We start from the raw sequence: 18,063 nt of genomic DNA on the forward strand, positions 1-18,063 counted from the left end.
ATCTCACTACTTTTTTGTAAATCTATAAATTTTGGATATCTACTTTTTTGTGTTCTATAAAGATATATATATATCTAATCTTCTACTCATTTACTCTTTTTGAAGCCATTTGAACGTTTTTGGATATGAAAGTTTTTCAGATCTGGGTTTGGATATACAAGTTTCTCAGATCTGGTTCAGACTCCCGAAGACATTTCGGAAGGCTTCTAAAATATAATGCGCCTTGAGACTTTTTAGAAGTCTTCTGACTTCACGGAAGAATTTCTGGAAGTCTTCCGACGGAGTATTCTTCCATGTTTTCTCTTTCATAACAGAATTGAGTGTTTTGGTAAATTTTCATGTCTGTTTTTTATTCTATTTGGTAACTTCTTGTTGCATAAAGCTCTTACCTTTTCTCAAACTAACACTTTCCAACCTCTTTCTAATCTTTTTGAAATAAAAACACCAAACTTTATATCAATTTTTCAATTGTTTTCTCATGTTTTTTTCACTTATTTATCTTATTTTTGGAGATGTTTAATCTCATGTTTCTCATCTTCCACTCATTTAATGGTAAATCTATAAATTTTGGATATCTATTTTTATGTGTTTTATAAAGGTGAATCTTTCTAATCTTTCACTCATTTTCTCTATTTTGAAGCCATTAAAACGTGTTTGGATATGCAGGTTTTTCAGATATGGGTTTGGATATGCATGTTTCTTAGATCTGGATCTAACTCTGGAAGACTTCTAGGAAATCTTCTCGAAAGTCTTCTAAAATATAATGCACCTGAAGACTTTTTGAAAGTCTTCTGAGTTCATGGAAGACTTATTGGAAGTCTTCTGACGGAGTCTTCTCTCATGTCTCTTCTTTCATAACAGATTTGAGCGTTTTGGTATGTCTCCATGTCTTATTTTTTTTCATTAGGTAACCTCTTGTTACATAAAGCTCTCACCTTTTTCTCAAACTAAAATTTTCTAACGTCTCTCTAATCTCTTTGAACTTGGAAACACCAAACTTTATATCAATTTTTCATTTTTTCTCATGTCTTTCTCACTAATTTATCTTGTTTTTGTAGGTTTTTTTATTACATGGTTCTCATTTTTCCCTCCTTTAAGGTAGATCTATGAATGTTGGATATCTATATTGTGTGTTCTATAAAGATAGATATATCTAATTTTCCACTCATTTTCTCTGTTTTGAAGCTATTTGAACGTTTTTGAATACGCAGATTTTTCAGATCTGAGTCAAATTTTGAAAGTCTTCCCGGGAGTCTTTCTGACAGAGTCTTCTAAAACGTAATTTCCTATAAGACTTTTTGGAAGTCTTCTGACGGAGTTTTCTCACATGTCAAGTGGAGTCTAAGCTTATCTTCGTGGAAGAATAATCTCAAACTCCATGTGTAATTTTATTTATGACATGTTTTGTGATTTATGTGTGTACTCTTTTAGTTTTGAATTCTTTTGTAAATTTGAAGAGATATTTATGAAAATTTTAGTAAATATGTTCATGTTTACAATATTATCTTGCCAAAAATACTTGAACTTATTGAAGTTATTAATACAATTTTAATAAAAAAAATAAAATACACAAAATTTAATCAAATTTACTAACACTAAGGGAGAAGAGTTATAAGAAAACTTATTCAAATTCATAAAATATCAAACATTACATAAGTTCAAACATATAGCACTTTCACTAGAAGTCTTTTGGGAAGTCTTCCAGGAAGTCTTCTCGGAAAACTTCTAGAAAGACTTAATTTTAAACGGGAAAATAAAATATAAGCGGGAAATTTAAGCGAGAAATTAAAATTTAGGCGGAAAACTTAAATTTTAAGTGAAAATTGAAATTTTAATTCTCATGAAAATTAAAAAGTATATCTAATGATCTAAGAAGACATATTAAACCAAATAACTTGATAATCTTGAAGTTACTTAACACTATTGAAAGTTAAAATAAATATCTTAAAGTTACTTAACAAGTTTACAAAAACTAAAGTATAAGACTTCCGTGAAATGTCTTCTCGAATTAGCTAGAAACATTAATAAACAATTAGTGTTTAGGGTTTTGTTGATGGCTTGGATTTAGGGTTTTGCTGATGGCGACAGTTAAAGTTTATTTTTTATTTTTCGGTAATTAATACTATCTTCTGATTATTTTGCACTTTTTCATAAAAAGAATATAATTTGGTAAATTTTTATTGGCTATCATTTCAATGGTGAACGTATATATTTATTCTAAGGGCAAATTTAAAAAAACTCTTATTTTTCTTCTTCTTCGTAACTCAATCATATCTTTTTTTTCATCTCATGATTCTTTTTCCTACGATGATGAAAACTGCATCAACTGAAAATGTGTTAAATGATTAGTACTCCAAAGATAAGGAAAATTGGAAGACAAAGCTCATAAATTCACGTTATAGTTAATTATCTGAATCAACATGAGATGGAAGAAAAGGAATAGAAAAACTAGATAGTGAGTTGAAGAAGAAGATGAAAAGTTCTATATATGTTGCGAGTCTATTCTATATTTTCTCGACTTGTCCAAAAGAATAGAAATAACACTTCGTGTTAGTATAAATAATTGTAAATCAAAGTTGATTTGTCTAGAGTTCTATGGACAAAGCTATAGATTTTCTTTCAGATTTGTTTTTATATTTTCGTTAAACAACCAATATGTAATCGGTTATAGTATATTATAAGTATTATTTACTATTTTATTTTAATGACACAATATAATATAGTAGAATATATTTTTATACAACTCGTCTTCTTAATCCTTCTCCCCTCTCCTCCACATTTTTTTCTTTCTCATTCTTCACTCCTCCTCTTTTTTTTTCTTCCTCATTTATCTTCCCTCTTCTCCTCTTTTTTTTTTTTTTTTTTTCATTTGTTCTCTTTCACCGTTCATCTCTGTTCCTTCTTTCTCTTCCTCTTACTCCTATTTTTTTTTGTTTTTCCTCCGCTTCATCTTCCTTATTTTTCTCTTCAAGAGTAACTGATATGTAATTTTAGCTATATTATATTGTAGACACTATCATACTATTAATTGAGAACACGTTTAAATGAAAATGTTATAATTTCATTGATTAATTAACTTGCTATTGTGGCTCACCAAAATTTACTTAGGATATCAAGTCATATGTGACTAGGATTACACTTGCCAAATTTGATGATTAGACAAAATATTTAACTTTAAAATAAACAAATAGAAATATTATTCAGCTGAGCCCATTGCATAGACAAACACATTGTGGGAACCGAAATTTGCACTGTCGATTTCCGTTTAAATAAGGAAACTAGGAAAGCCCTAATTTCCCAGAGGTCCCGGATATCTGCTAATACCACACGCCAAGCAATCAGAACACAAGAATAACAACGATAAAATATAAGAAATCGAAAAGAGAGCAAAGTAGATCTTATTCCGAATTCGCGTTTGAGCGTTACAACAAGGTAAGAACCTGGGCTACGAGAGCTGTCGGCGAGATTCCTAGTTCTAAAACCCTAAGACAGCAATAACCTAGTTGAGTCGCAGATCGAATAACAAAAACGGAAATATGCATAATTGCTCTAAGTGCTAAGTTTGCTCTGAAAGAAGTCTCCTCCCATGATTCTTGCCTAGGACTCCTTATATACTGGCTCCTAGGTCGGTTTGCGCTTTTCCTCTTCTGCCCTTAAGCCGTCATAGCGTAAAAATGGAGATAATCCATTTTTTTCGATCTTCGTAATTATCTTCAAAATTTCGTATTTATCAGTGGAAACTTGACATTTATCTTTCCTTGCGAACCAAGCGTAAACCGTCATGCGGCTTACGGGCTGTTAGTTAAGAAATCGTAAGCTGGGCCTCGAGTCATGTCTTAGGTCCCTTTGGGCCGTCTTCTGACTCGAAGCGTTTATTACGGCTTCTTTCGATAAAGGATGAACTTTCCGCGGTTCTTACGGTAAAGTTTGATTGATGACTTAAGATGGTGGAAAACGTGAAATGAGTTCGCTACGGTCTTTGGGAGATAGCATCGAAGGGTAGATGAGAATGCATGGACTAATGTTGTATCGACGTTTCAGAAGAGCTTGGTCGCTGCGTAGCGATCGAGCGGAACAGACGCTCGGTCGCTACGTAGCGACCGAGCTTCGGCTCGAGCTCGGTTGCTACGTAGCTACGGAGCGTTCGTTCCGCTCGGTTGCTACGTAGCGACCGCGCTTTGGCTCGAGCTCGGTCGATACGTAGCGATCGAGCGGAACACGCGTTTGGTCGCTGCGTAGCGACCTTTTTCGAGCTCTTGTCTGATATCTCGTGTTTCCTCCGCAAAGATTTTCGTAAGGAAGAATCTATTTCGAAAAAGTCTTTGTCGAAGAAGGTTTTTCGTTTTCTTCTTCGGACGTTTTGAATGTTAACTTTGTCGTAACCGTTTTTGACCCCAACAGTTAGCCCCCCAGCTCGTTAGAGTCGAGACTCTAGCGCGCGGTTTGACGATTTTGGCAAAGTTAGGCGTTGTGGGACCGAAATTTGCACCGTCGATTTACGTTTAAATAAGGAAACTAGGAAAACCCTAATTCTTAAATAAGGAAACTAGGAAAACCCTAATTTCCCGGAGGTCCCAGATATCTGCTAATACCACATGCCAAGCAATCAGAACATGAAACGAGAACAGTAATGACATAAGAAATCGAAAAAGAGAGCAAGATAGTTCTTATTCCGAATCAGCGTTTGAGCGTTTACAACAAGGTAAGTGCCTGGGCTACGAGAGTTGTCGACGAGATTCCTAGTTCTAAAACCCTAAGACGGCAAAAACCTAATTGAGTCGCAGCTCGAATAACAAAAACGGAAAATTGCCTAAAATTGCTCTTAGTGCTAAGTTTGCTGTCAAAAATCCTCTCCCATGCCTCTCGCCTAGGACTCCTTATATACTGGCTCCATGGTCGGTTTACGCTTTTCCCCTTCTGCCCCTAAGCCGCCATAGCATAAAAATGGAGATATTCCATTTTTTTTTCGATCTTCGTAATTATCTTCAAAATTTCGTATTTATCCGCGGAAACTTGACATTTATCTTTCTTTGCGAACCAAGCGTAAACCGTCATGCGGCTTACGGGATGTTGGTTAAGAAATCGTAAGTTGGGCTTCGAGTCATGTCTTAGCTCCCTTTGGGCCGTCTTCCGACTCGAAGCGTTTGTTACGGCTTCTTTCGATAAAGAACGAAATTTACGCGGTTTTTACGGTAAAGTTTGATTGATAACTTAGAATGGCGGGGAATCGTGAAATGGGTTCGCTACGGTCTTCGGGAGAGCGCATCGAAGGGTAGACGAGAACGCATGGACTAATGTCGTATCGATGTTTCGGAAGAGCTCGGTCGCTACGTAGCGACCGAGCTTTGGCTCGAGCCCGGTCGCTACGTAGCGACCAAGCTCCTGCTTGAGCTCGGTCGCTACGTAGCGACTGAGCCTTGGCTCGAACTCGGACGCTACGTAGCGACCGAGTGGAGTACGTGTTCGGTCGCTGCGTAACGATCCTTTTCGGGCTTTTGTCCGATGACTCGCCGTAAAGCTTTTCGTAGAGAAGAATCTATTTCGAAAAATTATTTGTCGAATATGTTTTCTACGTTTTTCTTCTTCGGAGATTTGGACGTTAACTTCGTCGTAACCGTTTTTGACCCAACAGTTAGCCCCCCAGCTCGTTGGGAGCGTGGATTTCTAGCGAGGTCCCAATGTGCGGTATGGCGAGTTTGGACGAGATTGGTGTATTTGGGCGAAGTTCGTGTCCAAAAATCCGCAAATAAATAGTAATTTCTCATGCCTATAAGAAGGGAGGTAACTTCTTCACAATCTTCACACTTACTCATTCTCATAGAGAGGTTTTTCTTGAAAAGTTCTTTCTCTTTCTCTCTATCATTTCCTTCTTCATTTAAAAGAAAAACACGAGATGTCGAGTAAGAAGAGGAGTTCGAAGAAAGGGTCCTTGCCCGCGAACGTTTCTGAAGAGGTTCGAGTGCCGAAGATGGAATTCTTTCCTCATTCGGTAGAACCAGCCGAGAACGAGGCATGGTGGGTGGCGTGTTACGGTTCGATCACGCCTCCCAAAGAAAAATCGTTCCCGGTCATGAACCATCGCCCGGTGGAGGCAGGTGCGCCGAGTAGGAGTACTAGTGAATTCCTCGAGGTCATGCGGTCGTTCTACCATATTTCGGATGCTGTGGAATTCAGGGTTCCTCGTCAAGGAGAATGCACTAGTAGTCCCCCGGAGGGCTTCTTTACTTGTTACGAGGCATTCGTAGGCATTCGTAGTGCGTTGCCGTTTATGGTTCCTGATCCCCGAGATCATCGTCCGTGTGTTGGATCATTTCGGGGTGGCGATAAGCCAACTGAATCCTCTTGGCATCCAGCACCTCATAGGGATCCTGGTCCTGAGCTACGAGCATGGTCTTTCTCTCACCGTTGATCACTTCGAAGCGCTTCTTCGATTACAGATCATCAGGGACACAGACACGTACAGGCTGGTTCCTCGGAACTTCATGTCTGTGGTAAAGGGGTTCACTTCTAATTTCAACTCGTGTAGGAAATTTTTCTTCTTCGTTCGTGTAGATGCAGCGTCCGTTGAGGAGAGTTGTATCCCACTGTTTCGGAGGTTGCCGAATGATCGTCCCTTTATAAACCCTCTTGCTCCGTTTCATGAGGACATTATTGCGATGAGGGATCTGCTCAGGAATGGTCCTTTTTTTTAGACTTCCTTTACGCCGAAGAGAGTTCGAAAGGCGCTGAGGTTTGTGCATCCTGGTCCTGCTTTGGGCGGAGAAACAAGGAGTGATTCCGAACCTGAAGACCAAGGTCCCAACGCCGCTCCCACGATTGTGACGGGGCCAAACTCTTTTAAGGGAAAAGATATTGATCTCGGCGACCTGGAGTTTTCGGTGGACGATTGCATGCTTCCAGGATGGGATCCAAACCTTGCTTGCGGCGATGGAAGTGGTACGAGCGAGGTCCCAATTCCGGACTTCGATGATTTCTTCGCTGGTCTTCCGTCGGGCTTTGACGTTCCTCAGGCCACGTGCAAGTCAGGGAGGCCGAAAGTTGTTGCGGAAGGATCTCGTATCATTAACGGGGTATAAACTTTAAGAATTTTGACGATCGTTATTATTATTTTTTTCTTATAACGTGTCAATCAGTTTTATAGGGTTTGAACTTTCTTGGATCGGCCATTGAGGCGAGCCATAGAGAGGCCATGATCTATCGCTATAAAGCGGAGAAGGCGGAAAAGGATCTTGCTCGCATGCGAGACGAGATGCTGGCGCGAGACGCTCAACTCGCTCGTGATCATGCCAGGGCTGTTCATAGGGCGGAACGGAAGGGCAAGAGGGAAATCATCGAGGTGATGAAGACTCGCGCTTCTCAATTCCAGGTAGAGTACGAGAATCTTAAGGGCGCTTTCAACTTGCTGGGCGACTTTCGTGAGTGTCGCGGCTCCGTCGGGAGCCGTCGAGAGGGAGATGGAGTTAATGAAGGGTGACATGAAGGATCATGCTCACGCTGAGGCGACCATTCCTCCGATCGATGGGAAGATCCAGGGATTCTGGGATCCCATCCCGGTTTCCCCTGATACCGTAGAAACTACGACTGATTTTGCCGGTGACGATGAGGAAGTGAACTTTCCCGCGGATGCATTCAGAGCTTCCTTGTCCGGAAGTTTTAACTTTGATATGTGTGCGTTTTGACGGGAAGGAGTTTTTCCCTTTATATAGTATTTAGCGGCCGAGTGTGGCCTTTGTTCATATATGTCTGGCCGAGTGTGGCCTTCGAACTTTGTATGGGCCTTTTTTTGGCCGTTTTTGTCGGGACTGGCCGTTGGTGGCTTTGAACCCCTACTGCTATGTGGTTTATATAATGGATGTTTGTTTGAGTTACTTTGTTTTAGAGTAGGTTTTGAAGTAAACATGAGTTGTCGTCTCATATTTATCTGCGTTGAAGCGTTCAATCTGTTAGTTTGTTCAAGACGTGAGTTTTCGTAAAAATTATTTACGATCTTTTCGGGAACGTTGAGATATGAACGAAGAGACATATTTTAGGATCTCGTATCGTTTAGATATCATGTCTTTGAGATGTCTGAGACCAATGCGATGGGTTTAGGGCAAGACCTAGGTTTACTCTCGGTTTTAAGGTTTGTACGGTGACTAGCCGGCTATCGGTTTTCCTGTTGCGATTCCTACCTGATTCGTACCGATTTAAAGTCCGCGATTGGTTCTCGGCTTATACGACTTGTATGGTACGAATCGAGCATCTTTCCAGAGACAATTTTTAAGCCAACTGGAAGTGCTAGACCAAAATTTCGGATTTTGTTTGTAGCGCGCTTTCGTCCTTGTGTTGGACGTTTGAAGATCAAAAGAGTGATCAAGTTGCGTTTGTTTAAGACGGCTAATGTGTTCGTTGGGGCCAATCGACGAACGGAATGTAAGATTTGTAGTGGTCGCGTTCGGACAATTTGTTCGTATCATCTCGATTTTTAACTTGGCGACGTCTCGCAGTTATTTCGAAGACTATACGTATATTTTTGATGCTGAAGTGAGATTGTTTTGCGATTTTGTCTTAAAAAGAGCGACGCATATTTCGTAAAAATTTTCGAAATCTCTATAGAATTCGATTACAATAACGCATCTTTTCCTATGTGGGAGTATACGAGTATACGCACCCACTCCCCCCCCCCTTTAGAGAGGGGGATAGCTGAACTCGTCCTTCGACGAGCTGCCTACGTACCCCTTTCAAGGATCAAGCCATCTCGTAGTTCTGTTTTATGCCGCGAGTGTTTTCACTCGGCGGTTGTTGCCGTGCTGACCGCCTTGATCGTGATGATCGTGGCTGGGTCAGTGTTCTCTTCCGGATGTTCCGGTTGAGTTGTAGTGCCGGCTTCAGATTCATGTTGAGTTTCGACACCCGAAGCGCCTGCGTCGGCAGACAATGTTAAATCGTTTTTTCTTGGAACGTTGTTGGTCGAAGATTTATCAATCTTCGTACTTTTGCGATTTGCCGTTGCAGAGGTTGTCATCTGTCTTAATTTGTGTTCCGCGAGGAAGCACAGTCGCGACTGTTTCTGACATCTCTAGATAGCTGCAACTCCGTTTGGGGTCGGGAATTTGACGCCCAGTTGGTACGTCGACGGAACGGCTTGCATAGCGTTGAGCCATGGGGTTCCCATGATCATGTTGTAGATGGCAGGATGATCGACTACCTCGAACTCGATGATTTTTGTGTTCTCCTTGGCCATGACTGGTAGCTGAATCGATCCGAGGGTCATCGATACTTCGCCCGAAAAGCATGTGAGCAGTTTCGGAGTTGGAGTTACTTCTCCGAGTTTGATGCTCATCCGATTGAGAGTGTCGCGGAAGATTACATTGACCGTGCTTCCTGTGTCAATGAATACTCTTCCGACTTCCAGATCTCGTATGACGAGGTCTATGACGAGCGGATCGCAGTGAGGCTGATCAATCCCGCCGGCTTCCTCCTTTGTGAAGGTGATTGAGCAGTTCTGATCATCTTGGGTAGGAGACCATGTAGGCCAGTTTGCGCTTGACTCCGCCTTCCGGTGGTAAGCCTTGATGGCTGAAACCGTATCGTTGCAGAGTTGCGATCCTCCGATGATCATGTTGACTCTACGACGATTGTTATCGTTCCCTTTGTCGTCTGGCCTCCTGCCGCGTTTATCCCCAGATTGGTTTATTTGGGGAGATCTCTCCGCGGGAAGATTTCTGTCTAGCTTCGGGGGGCGATCGGTCTCGAGGATGAGATCTTTCACGCTGGTCACTTCCGAGAGTTCTCCGGCTAGTAGCTTCGCGGCAAGCCTTGCTCCCAAGACCTTGCAGTTAGTCGTGGAGTGTCCTCGGGACTGGTGGAACTCGCAGAAGGTGTTTTCATCATATCCTTGTTTGTGAGTCCACGTATTACCCGTGGTTCGGCCCTGGTCTGAGCTGATCGCGTAATTGTGCGCTCCTTGGAGTTCTTCCCCCTCGTGATGGACATACTTGTCGTTACGAGGGTTCTTCTTCCTCGTTTTTGGGTCTACATCTTTTGAGGACGATCTCGCCGACTTATGTTTTTGCGATAAGATTTTCGTTTCTTCCTCGATCATGATGTAGTCTGTCGCCATGTGGAGGGCGTCTTGGATCGTCCGCGGTTTTTCGAGGGATATCCATTTTCTGAATTTCGACTTGTACCAGAGCGCCTTTTTGAGCGCATCGAAGGCAACTTTGTCGCTTATCCCGCTCACCCTGGACATTACCAACTTGAATCGGGTGATGAACTCGCGGAGGGGTTCCTCTTCCCTCTAGGACAGACTCCAGAGATCGACATCGGAAGTTTCTCTATCTATGAACATAGAGTATTGCTTGAGAAATTCCGATGCGAGCTGTCGAAAACTCCCAATAGAGTTTCGCTTAAGGCGCGCGAACCATTCGAGGGCTGCTCCTTCTAGATTCTCGACGAATAGGCGGTAGTAGCCGGCGTCTCTCTTGCCGTCCTTCAGCCTCGCTCTTCCCATCGTGATGTGGAAAGCCTGAAGGTGCGCTCTCGGATCGGTCGTACCATCATACTTCGGTACTTTGATTTTTCCTGGATCGGATACCCTCGTATCTGAGATGCGAGCGGTGAAAGGGGTCTTCCGAGCCCCTTCCAGCAGCCTGTCGATCTCGGGGGCCGCGCTAGTAGCGTGATGGATTTGGGATTTTACGGCTCTTACTTTTGCCGCAGTCTTGGGGATATAGTCGCGAAGATCGCGTATATTCGACGTCTCGTCAGGAGATTTCTGCGCTTATCGGCGTTTACTGCGAGTGAGCTCGGTTTGTTTTTCAGCCAGCTCTTCTTGTTCGTTCCAATAGAGGATTTCCTCCTCTTTTGTCATTGGTTTATTGAACGGAGAGCTTTCCCGAGTGAATCGGCTTTTGGTCCTCCTTGGATGTCTGTCGACGTCCTCATCAGTATTGTTGGAGACATCGTTAGGATCCAGGTCGACTTGCTCGACTCCATTGTCCTCCAAAACCTTCGCGGGAGGCGGAGGGCTTTCGGAGTTTCCCTTTTCGACGGGAGATTTCTCGCTAGGGTTTTGACCCGAAGGTCGTTCCTGCGCGGCTCCAGGCCTGTTGAGTGGGGTTGCAAAGTCAAGTCTTTTCCCGCGGACTATAGTGGTTCCGCGGGGGCGGATTGCTCGAGTCCTTGCCGTTAAAGTTTCAACTTGTTTGGTCAAGATGCTCACGAGCTTATCCTGTTCTTCCGACCATTTTTCGTAGGTGGCGAACATCTTTTTAAACTCCTCGAGCGCCGCGGCGTTGGCTGGTGCGTTGGCCGCAGATACGTCCGCTGCGGGAGTGTGGAGATCAGTGCCGCTGCCTCCGTTAAGAGGAGTCTGCACGTTATCTGTGTCGTCAGTTGATATGTCTGGTTGAGCGTGATGTGGTTGAGAGTTAGATTGATCCGTACCCTCCCCCTCCTTCTAGCGCCAAACTGTGGGAACTGAAATTCGCACCGTCGATTTCCGTTTAAATAAGGAAACTAAGAAAACCCTAATTTCCAAGAGGTCTCGGATATCTGCTAATACCACACGCCAAGCAATCAGAACACGAAACGAGAACAATAATGAAATAAGAAATCGAAAAAGAGAGCAAGATAGTTCTTATTCCGAATCTGCGTTTGGGCGTTTACAACAAGGTATGTGCCTGAGCTACGAGAGCTGTCGGCGAGATTCCTAGTTCTAAAACCCTAAGACGGCAAAAACCTAATTGAGTCACAGCTCGAATAACAAAAACGGAAAATTGCCTAAAATTGCTCTAAGTGCTAAGTTTGCTGTCAAAAATCCTCTCCCATGCCTCTCGCCTAGGACTCCTTATATACTGGCTCCAAGGTCGGTTTACGTTTATCCCCTTCTGCCCTTAAGCCGCCATGGCATAAAAATGGAGATATTCTATTTTTTCCGATCTTCGTAATTATCTTCAAAATTTCGTATTTATCCGCGGAAACTTGACATTTATCTTTCTTTGCGAACCAAGCGTAAACCGTCATGCGGCTTACGGGATGTTGGTTAAGAAATCGTAAGTTGGGCTTCGAGTCATGTCTTAGGTCCCTTTGGGCCGTCTTCCGACTCGAAGCGTTTGTTACGGCTTCTTTCGATAAAGAACGAACTTTCCGCAGTTTTTACGGTAAATTTTGATCGATAACTTAGAATGGCGGGGAATCGTGAAATGGTTTCACTACGGTCTTTGGGAGATAGCATCGAAGGGTAGACGAGAACGCATGGACTAATGTCGTATCGATGTTTCAGAAGAGCTCGGTCGCTACGTAGCGACTGAGCGCTCGATCGCTACGTAGTGACTGAGCGCTCGATCGCTACGTAGCGACCGACCGGAATGGACGTTCGGTCGCTTTGTAGTGACTGAGCCTTGGCTCAAACTCTGACGCTACGTAGCGACTGAGTGGAGCACGTGTTCGGTCGCTGCGTAACGATCCTTTTCGGGCTTTTGCCCGATGACTCGCGTTTCCTCCTTAAAGCTTTTCGTAGAGAAGAATCTATTTCGAAAAAGTATTTGTCAAAAAAGTTTTCTACGTTTTTCTTCTTCGGGGATTTGAACGTTAACTTCGTCGTAACCGTTTTTGACCCCAACAGGCGTAATGAACGAAGTTTACTTCAAACTCCGCGGAAGAGAATTCTCGAGAAAGTGTATGTTAAAAAATATAAAATTCCGAGCCCATACTTCTATAAGTAGTGAGCTCTTGTCATTCATTTGCTTCACACCTTCCCTTCTTCAAACCTCCAAAACCTCTCAAGCTCCAAATCTTTTGCCTTTAACATGCCTTCTCCCCATGGTGACAAAAGAAGTTCCGATGTTGAGATGGGCGAGGCCACCTCTCCGGCTCCGATTCCGACTTCTCCGGTCGAAGCGCCGGCTTGCGTTGCCGACCATCTCTCCTTTTGAGAGAGACTAGTTCGTCATCAAGCCAAGAAGGAACAGGTTTGAGCCGGCGCCGAGTTCCCGTCCTCTTCTGCACTGGCCATTGCTCCGGGTCATGGGACCGAGGTCGTAACTCCACGAGATACGGGAACTCTCGCAGGCTCAGTTGTTCCGGATGCTTCGGCTTTACCTACTGGATCGTCCAAAACTCCGATTCTCGTCGAGGATAAGGAGATGGCTGCTGACTCTATGCCTCCTCCTCCAGCCAGGAAAGAGATTGTTATAGCGCTAAACGCTCCTAGTGTTGTTCCGGTTGCTCAGCCTAAGGGCCGGAAGAGGAAGTTTACCAAGGGCGGTGACGGGAAATCTTCGCAGCAAAGAGACCTGAGCATAGAGTCGGGGCTTCGTGGAAAGGTTTGTCGCTCACTTACTCTCTTGATTGTTACATATTTCTCTGAAAGACAAAGAATCCCTAACTTCCTTCTCGTTTCGCAGTTCATGTCGTTGACCGACGGGATGATCAGCGAGTGCGGTTCTGAGACCAGTCGTCTTGCCGGGGAGTTGTTGGAGCTGCAGGGTAGATGGTCTGAAACCAAGGCCATGCTGACGGCTGTCAAGGATTCTCACTCCGCGAAAGTGTCGAAACTCGAGGTCGCGATAGGGGAGCTCGAGAGGGACCTCGGGAAGACGGCGAGTTCATTGCTTAAGGAGAAGAAAGCCAGGAAGGCCAAATCTTCGGAAGTGCGTCATCTTCGGCGTCAGATCGAGGGCGATGCAGGGTTAGCGAGCCGCGGGATTCGAGAGGCCAAGGACGCTCTTCGCTCTGAGTTTCAGGCTCGCTTGGCGAAGATCTCCGCCTTTCTGGGCTCCCTCGAGTGCATCCGGAACATGGATTTAGCCTTGGCGACGATTGAGGGCGGGATGGCCGTGGTTCAGTCGTTCCAGAGTGAGACTCCTCCGAACTTAGAGGCCGAAGAGGCCCGACTGTCCGGCTGCAAGGGAGATTTGGCAGTCGTGGATGGAGATTTCGATCTCATCCTGGCTGACCTGAAATCCGCGTGCTTTCTTCCGACGTGTTCAAAATTCCCAGAGGGGAAAGATCCGGTGCTCGGAGAAGGCGGAGGTGATGCGGCTCCAGGATTGGACGAAGCGACGGGTGAAGAGGGAGCGTGAGTTCTGAGGATGACTTTGGTTAGATCTCTTGCGGGAGATTTTTTTTTAATGTTTGATGTTTCGGCCTTAAATGGCCTCATTTCTTGTTTCGGGACTGGCCTTATGTGGCTTTGAATCCCTGCCGCTCTGCGGCTTTCTTTTTATGACAGGATAGTCCAGTTGCATTTTTTTTAACCTTACGTGTGGCGTGGAAGAAGGGTGATGAGTTGCCGTCCCATATCCTTCTTCGATGTGAAATGTTTTGTTCGAGATCTGTTTCGAGAGTTTTTCCGCGAGATATCGACTTCGCGGGATATCTGAAGATGTCGAATATCAACATAGATGCATGGTTTTGGGATCTCGTATCTTTTGGATGTCATGCCTTGAGATGTTAGAGACCAGTGCGCTGGGTTTAGGGCAAGACCTAGGTTTACTTTCGGTTTTAAGATTTTATGCGGTGACTAGCCGGCTATCGATTTATCTGTCGCGATTTTAACCTGATTCGTACCGATTTAAAGTCCGCGATAGGTTCTCGGCTTATATGACTTGTTAGATACGAATCGAGCATCTCTCCGGAGACAATTTTTAAGCCAATCGGAAGTGCTGGACCAAAGTTTCGGGTTTCTTTTATAGCGCTATTATCCTTGTGTCGGAAGTACGAGAGTCATCTTCGTGAGATGGCTATGTCTGTTTACGACGTTCAAGAGTTCGATGTGATCAACACCAAACTTGGCGGCAGATGCCGTCGTTTAGAGTTTTTGCGTAAGATATGTGTTAAAATGTTCATCATTTTTTTAAGGAGTGCCTGTTTTTGTCGTTCGGAAGAAGTAAACCTCGATGCATCTCTCGCGACGTCTCGCGATGCCAAAGGCGGCTTCTCCCTAACGGCTGATTTATTTTCGAATATCAAAAATGTTTTGCGGATAAAAATAATTTTCTTGGTTAAGATATGTCGGAAACATCGAAAGCGTGGTCGGACGTTTTCGAGTTTGAGAGTATACGAGTATACGTATCCACTCCCCCCATTTTTAATGAGGGGGGACAGCTGAATTTTCCTTTCGACAAACTGCTTACGTACTCCTTATGGAGATCAAGCCGTCTCGTAGTTCGGTCATTGTGAGTTGGTTTGTTTAGTGATGCATCGCGTTCCAGGTCCTTGGAATTTTTATGCCTTGCATGCTGGCTATTTCGTAGGAGCCCGGTCGGACAAATTTTTCGATTTTATAGGGTCCTTCCCAGTTTGCTCTGAGTTTTCCCGCATTTCGTTCAGCGGTGTTTTGGAAGACTTTGCGAAGGACCAGATCTCCTTGATTAAATCTGCGATTCCGTACGTTGGAATTGTAGTACTTTATGGCTGCGTGTTGGTAATTTTGGATTCGGCTGAGCGCTCGATCTCGGCGCTCGTTAATGAGATCGAGATCATCGAGGAGCATTGTGTTGTTGAGCTCCTCTCGTTCGGGAAGTAATATTCTTCGAACACCGGAGAACTCTACTTCTGCGGGAATCATGCATTCCGTTCCGTACACCAGAGCAAAAGGGGTTTCTCCTGTTGCTCGCCTCGGGGTGGTACGGTGGGACCAGAGGACTCCCTCGAGTTTGTCGGCCCACCTGCGTTTTTTGGCCTCTAAGCGTTTCTTCAGTCCGTCGAGAATGGTTTTATTAATCGTTTCAGCTTGTCTGTTACACTGCGGATACCTGGGCGTCGACTTGTTAAGTCGTATCTTCCATTTTTCGCAGAACGCCTCGAACTGGGTAGAGATAAACTGAGATCCGTTATCGGTTACGATTTCGTAAGGAACTCCATGCCTACAGATGATGTTTCTCTATACGAAACTTTCGACTTGGACATCTTTTATACTCGCGTACAAATCTGCCTCTACCCATTTTGAAAAGAAATCGGTGAGGACTAAAAGAAAACTCTTTTGCTTTGAATTATGGAGGGGACCGACGATGTCCATGGCCCAGCGCATAAAAGGATAGGGCGATGTGATGGAGGAGAGAACTTCAGCTGGTTGTCGGATGGTTGGAGCATGCCTCTGGCATTTTTCGCATTTTCGTGCGAACTTCTCGCAATCTCCGATCATCGTTGGCCAGTAGTATCCATGGCGTTTGATTTTCACTGCCAGCGATCTTCCGCCGGAATGGTTGCCACAGGACCCAGAATGTACTTCTTCCATCACTTTTCTTGCTTTTTTCCCCTTCCAGGCACGTCATGAGTGGTCCGGAGAATCTCCATTTATAAATTTCGCCGTCCACTGTTACGTAGCGCGCGGCCTGTGTTCGGACTTTGCGGGCTGCCCATTTCTCGGTGGGCAGGTGTCCATTGATTATGTAGTCTCGAATTGTCTGCAGCCATGGGGCATTGCAGCCGTAATCAGATTGCTCCGATTGCGGTTGTATCGTAACTTCTTGTTCTTCGTCATCTTGACCTTCTATGAGGTTGACGACGATTGGTGGTCCGATGCTCGGATGTTCGATGAACTCGATCGGAATTACCCTTTTAAGTCCTGGGTCAGAACTTGATGCTAAGGCCACGAGAGCATCTGCCTGGACGTTTTTCGAACGGGGAATTCGCGTAAGGGCAAAACAGTCAAACTTTTGAGCTAGTTTTTGGACCAGTTTGAGGTACGCGTCCATCCGTTCGTCCCTGGCTTCATACTCTCCGCTGAACTGACTTGCCACTAACTGGGAGTCGCAGTAAGCGTGGATGTTTCGTATCTTCAGGCCGTGAGCCAAACGCAGCCTTGCGATGAGTGCTTTGTATTCGGCCTCGTTGTTTGAGGCGTGGAATTCCTGCCTGAATGATTGCTCTAAGATCTCGCTCGTCGGAGATGTGAGGCGAATTCCGATGCCTGATCCCTGCATGACGAGGATCCGTCGACGTGAAGAACATACGGTTCATGAGTCGTTGGTAAGTTGCGCCAGCGTTTTTGAGGCCGAAGGGCATTACCTTGTAGCAATAGGTTCCTCGATCGGTAATGAACGCAGTCTTCTCGCGACCGCCAGGGTTCATGATAATTTGATTGTAAACTGAAAAGGCGTCCATGAAAGACTGAAGTTCGTTACCCGCCGTTGCTTCTACTAATCGATCGATATATGGCAGAGGGAAACTATCTTTTGGACAGGCCTTGTTTAGGTCGGTAAAATCCACGCAAACTCGCCATTTTCCGTTTTTCTTTTTGACTACTACAGGGTTAGCGAACCAGTCTGGATACCTCACTTCCGTTATTGACCCGACTTTAAGAAATTTTTCGACCTTGTCGTTTACCGCGGAAGCCCGTTCAGGTCCTAGCTTCCGCCTTTTTTGTTTGACGGGTTTGAAGGTCGGATCGATATTTAATTCGTGACACGTTATGTTAATGTCGATCCCTGGCATATCTTCCGCGGCCCGTGCGAAAGTATTGAGGTTCTTTTTTAGACAGGTTATGAGCTCTGTCCTCAAAGGCTCGTGGAGATTGGTTCCGATCTCGACACATCGTTCCTGAGATGCTTCGTTGAGACAGACTGTGACCACAGGTTCGCAAGTTGGTTTGCGTTTTTCCTCTAGAGCTGTGATGTTACGAGACTGCAAGAAGAGTTCCGCCGAATCTTGACTTCGCGAATCCTTGTTGGAGATCTTTTTCTCCGCTTTTCTAGGAGTGGTCTCGAGGTCTGGTCTTTTTCGTTTTTGTTCTGGGGCGTAACACACCTGTGATACTCTTGGGTTTCCCCATATTACCCCGACTCCGTTAGGGGTTGGAAACTTGAGGCAAAGATGGTACATTGATGGGATGGCACGCATGGTGTTCAACCATGGCGTTCCCATGATAACGTTGTAAGATGCGGGACGGTCAACGAATAGAAACTCTGTGACTCTTGTCACGGTTCCGGCTTTGACTGCGAGATTAATCGACCTGTAGGCCATGGTCGTTTCTCCCGAAAGTCCCAGTAGTGGGCTAGGGTATTTCAAGATTTCAGATTGATCGATCCCCATTTTCTCGAGAGTATCTTTGAAGATGATATCGGCCGAACTTCCGGT

This window comes from Brassica napus, chromosome C6 (genome assembly GCF_020379485.1).
Source record: "Brassica napus cultivar Da-Ae chromosome C6, Da-Ae, whole genome shotgun sequence".
Lineage (NCBI taxonomy): Eukaryota > Viridiplantae > Streptophyta > Magnoliopsida > Brassicales > Brassicaceae > Brassica > Brassica napus.